Here is a 5,007-nt window from a genome sequence, read left to right as displayed (position 1 = left end):
GGCTGTATGAGACCAGTCTCAAACCAAACAAGGGAGCTAGAGAGAGGGTTCAGTGGCTGAGAGTTCTTGCTCTTATTGCAGAGGACCCAAGTTCTTTTCCCAGCAACCACATGGTGGCTCACAACCCTCTGTAACTCCAGTTCCAGGAATATGGCGCCCTCTTCTGGCCTCCTCAGGCACTGCACACATAGTGTCTCAGAGTTTCTATTATTGTTCACAGTGACCTCGACAACTCTTATAAAGAAAAACATTTAATTGGGGCTTGCTTATAGCTTCAGAGGCTTAGTCCATGGTTGTCAGGGTGGAAAGCTTGGCGGTGGGCAGGCAGACATAGTGCTGAGGGGTAGCTGAGAGTTCCACATCTGGACCCAAAGGCAGCAGGAAGAAAGAGCAAAGGTGGGCCTGGCTTGAGCTTCTGCAACTTCAAGCCCACGCCTGGTGACACACTTCCTCCAACAAGGCCACACCTCCTAATAGTGCCATTCCTTATGGACCTATGAGGGCTGTTTTCATTCAAACCACCACACATGGGGTGCATATATATATACATACAAGCAAAACACTCACATAAATGTTCAAAATCAGAAGTATCTGTCTCAGTATTTCCCCTCCTATTGCCTCTGTGTTTCCTTCTTAGTAATTCTCACTGTTATTATTAGTCATGTCTGTGACATGAACCTGTGAGTTCCAGTGATGGCAACCTCGCTGAGCCTGCTCAGCCCTCCATGGCCAGCCCCTCAACTTTTCTGACACATGGTGTTGCTCCAATACTTTTATGGATGGATGGATAGGTGGGCAGCTGGAAAACTGAATTACAGGCTGCGTACATCTTGGTCTACACAGTGGCACAAACACAGATGAATTCCAGGGTTAGGAAGAGGGAGAGGCAGGGCTTGAGATCTGAATGGAGGTTAGATGTAAGGGAAAGCATAGATTCTAGAGACTTCCAAGGTTTCTTGCAGGAAGAAGCAATGTTTGGATTATTCATGAGTATAGGAGGGGATCGATGGGGCACCAGAACTGAGGGGTGAACTTAGTTCAGGTTTGCATGGCTTTGAAGTTGGGTCAGGACAGGTGTTAATATGAAGAGCTTCAGTGGCGAAGGCAGAAGTTGGCAGTGGGCTGGGCAGCAACTGCAAGGTGAAGTGTGTGGGGAGGGCACCACACGGCTTATGTAGGTGGCTTTCTGAGACATCTACCCCTCTCTTGACTCAACAACTAAGATCAAGTCCTGTTAGAACCCAGCTAAGTAAACTGGAGGTGGGTTGCACACCTGTGATCCTGCACTCTGGAGTAGAGGCAGGATTTTAGTTTGCTTTCTGTTGCTATGATAAAACATTTAGACCGAAGGCAACTTGGGGAGCAAAGGGGCTATTTGGCCTACATATCCCAACCATAGCTTGTCACCAAGGGAAGTCAGGGCAGAACTCAAAGCAGAGACCATGGAGGAATGCTATCTGCCTGCTGCTCATAGCTTGCTCAGCCTGCTTTCTTCTGCAACCCAGGATCACCAGCCCAGGCACAGCACTATCCACAGTGAGCTGAACCTCTCACATCCATCATCAACCAAGGAAATGCACCTTGCCTACAAGGCCACCTGATAGGGGCATTTTCTCAGCTGAGGTCTGTAGTGACATATTCACCCCGCCTGCACCTGTTGCATTGACCACGTCCATTGGGTGCGGACTTGAACTAAGTCTGGGGTTGAGGACCCCAGCAGCCCTCTTTTGCATCCTGGTTGGAGACAGCATCCGGAGGCATCCTTGGGATGGGAGCCTGCTAGCGGTCATTTGTTTCTGTTGTGATTTCTCCCCGAATAAACATCCATCAGCCTATCTGTTTTCCCAGATCCTTATTTATCCTCGATAGAGGTCCTCTTCCCAAATGACTCTGGTGTCAAGTTAGTGTAAAAATAGCCAGGGAAGGGGTCACCACAAAGACCAGCAGCATTTAGAGCAGGCTCTTAGAATGGGAGACAACAGAGCTTCTAGAGATGTGCTATTTTTATCTCCTCTGCTCTATATTGATTTTAGTCTTACAGAGTTGAGAGGTTCTGTAATTGTTGTTCAGAAGGGATCTGATATTCAGGAACTAGCTAAGAGCCGATAAGGGCCTGAACGGTGGTGGCACACGCCTTTCAGTCCAGCACTCGGGAGCAGAGGCAGGTAGATCTCAGCGAGCTTGATACCAGCCTGGTCTAAAAAGTGAGTTCCAGGATAGCCAGGGCTGTTACACATAGATATCCTGTCTCAAACAAACAAAAGCTGGTAAGGGGCTCCCATCACCCAGTGACCTAAAGAGATTTCCCTGCCTGGGCTTCATTGCCCCCAAATAGGCAATAGCTCTCACTTGTACTTGCAGTAAGAATCACTTACTCAGGGTTGATTTTCCCCTTCGTTTATTATTCACCCTGTGATCACTTATGTACCGAGTGCCGGGACTCATATCCATGATGCAAAGTCCCTTCCTTCAAGGGACTCAGCCCAAGTAAGCAGCCTTGTGCTTTCTCAGGGTGGAAGCAGGGCAGTTGCTACAAACCAAGGTACCTAGTCTTGATGCTCTGGCTTCTACTGCCCTCGTGTGGGCATTGCTATGAAACCAGGATCATTCTAGAACAAAAGTCAAGAGCTAGCAGAGGAACTAGGGCTGAGAGCGGAATAAAAACACATTTTCATATTTATGTCTAAAAATCTTTTTTGACACAAGATGTCTCTGTGTAACCCTGGCTGTCCTAGAACTCCCTATGTAGACCAGACTGGCTTTGAATTCAGAGATCTGCCTGCCTTTGTCTTCTGTGTGCTGGGATCAAAGGCATGTGCCATCATGCTCATCTTCGGATTTCTTGTTTTTTTTTTTTTTAAAGACAGGCATTGGTGGCACACGCCTTTAGTCCCAACACTCAGGAGGCAGAGGCAGGTGGATCTCTAAGATCAAAGCCAGCCTCGTCTACAGAACGAGCACCAGCACAGGTTCCAAAGGAACACAGAGAAACCCTGTCTCAAAAAAACAAACAAAAATAAAATTATTTTCTTTTTAGTTGCAGAGTGGTGGCACATGCCTTTAACCTTAGCACCTGGTAGGCAGGGGTAGGCGGATCTCTGTGAGTTCGAGGTCAAAGCTACTCAGAGAAACCCATCTGGGGGAAAATCTATTTTTGTGTGACGTCTCCTGGAGTTGGAGTTTCAGGTAGCTATGAGCTGCCACGTGGGTGCTGGGATCGCAACTCAAGCCCTTCTGTGAGAGCAGCCAATGTTCTTAAAACCCTGAGCCATCTCCCCAACTCCCCATTTTCAGATTTCTGAAGTAGAAATTCTCTGGAAATACCAGAGTCCCAGGGTTCACTTGCTGGCAGTGCTGCCTCACCCAGTACCTGGGTGCTTCCTTCCCCTTCCCCTAAAAAAAGAGGCTTGCTCTGACTTTATGTCCCTGAGTGTTTGGCATGTATGTGTGTATGTTCACCAGGCGTGTGCCAGGTACTGAAGAGGCCAGAAGAGGGCACCAGATGTCCTGGAATTAGGAGCCATAGACAGTTTAGTTGTGAGCTGGTCCTGGGGTACTGGGAATTGAACCTGGTTTCTCAGCAAGAACAGCAAGTGCTCTTAAGCAATGCGATCCCTCTAGCCCCAGTGCTTGCTTCTTAATATAGCCAAGGGGAAAGCCTGCAGGGTTGATTTCCCCTTCATATATTATTCATTTACAGAGTACCAGGACTTATCATGTTCCCGAGACAATCTTGGGCACGCCCTACCCTCAAGGAATTCAGTCCAGTGAGTGAAGACAGATAAAGGCAGTTTCACAATAAAACACAACACTCTCGGTGCACTCAACAGGACCCACCTGATGTTATCAGGAGAGGCACTTCCCTTCAGCTGGTGTCTCTGAGCTAGTTAGGGTGAGAAAATACCCCTCTTCTGTTCTGAGGCTCTGGCGTGGAGGCTGAGGTATCCTTGTAGAACCTAACCCCACTACTTACCCAGGTGCTAACTCTAAGTGCCATTGACTATTCCTGGTTGAGCCCTTTCCAGGACTGCCCAGCAACTACATGGGAACTCACAACCACCTGTAACTCCATTTCCAGGGGATCTGATGTCCTATCTTGGACTAGGTAGTCATGCATGTGGTATACAGAAAGGCATGCAGACAAAACACCCATAGACATAAATTGATCTTCAAAAAAAGCTGGGCTGTGGTGGTACATGCCTTTGACCCCAACACTTGGGAGGCAGAGGCAGGCAGATTTCACTGAGTTCCAGGACAGCCAGGGCTGTTGACACAGCGAAACCCTTTCTCAAAAAACAAAATAAACAAAAAGTTCTGGGGGAACAGATTTAAAGTGGGATTTAAAAAGCAGAATCACCTGTAGACTCACCATCAGCCAGGATCCCCCTTCGAGGGAAGCAGAACTAGTGAATGCCAATCACTTTAATTGTACAGCTTCACTGGTGAGGGGGGAAGGGTGCCTGGGAAAGTAGATGCTACTGGAAATAGGTCAGGTTTGAGAAATGTATCAGGTTTCATAAAGGATATGGCTGGAGGTAAGCAATACACTGGAGAAAGACAGTAAAACTAAGGGTGATTGATCACCCATTAAGAGCTAAGTGTCTGAGGTCCTCAAGTTACAAGCCAAGTCTGCAAAACTGGGCTCTGTGTGGAACTCCACCCCCAGCTTTACAAAGGCACTCAGGCCTGCATCCATAGGGCACAAAACACTGAGCATAAAGCCCAGAACTCGATGATGCTTTCCATCAGTCTCTTTCATCCTTTGGGCCTGCAAAGGCACTACTTCTTGTTCACAGTACCATTGCTTTCTGGCAAGATAGCCTTTCCTCCGTCCCTTTTTTAGTGTGGGTATATACATGCTTGTGGATACATGTGTGCTCATGTCTATGGAAGCCAGAGGGTATCAACAGTTGTCTTCCACAATTGCTTCTCCACCTTACATGCCTGGCTTTTACCTGGGTGCTGGGATCCAAACTCAGGTCCTCATGCTTGCAGCGACTTCACTGT

This window comes from Phodopus roborovskii, unplaced genomic scaffold (genome assembly GCF_943737965.1).
Source record: "Phodopus roborovskii unplaced genomic scaffold, PHOROB, whole genome shotgun sequence".
Lineage (NCBI taxonomy): Eukaryota > Metazoa > Chordata > Mammalia > Rodentia > Cricetidae > Phodopus > Phodopus roborovskii.
The sequence above is the reverse complement of the archived record's forward strand: the minus strand, read 5'-3'. Positions refer to the sequence as shown.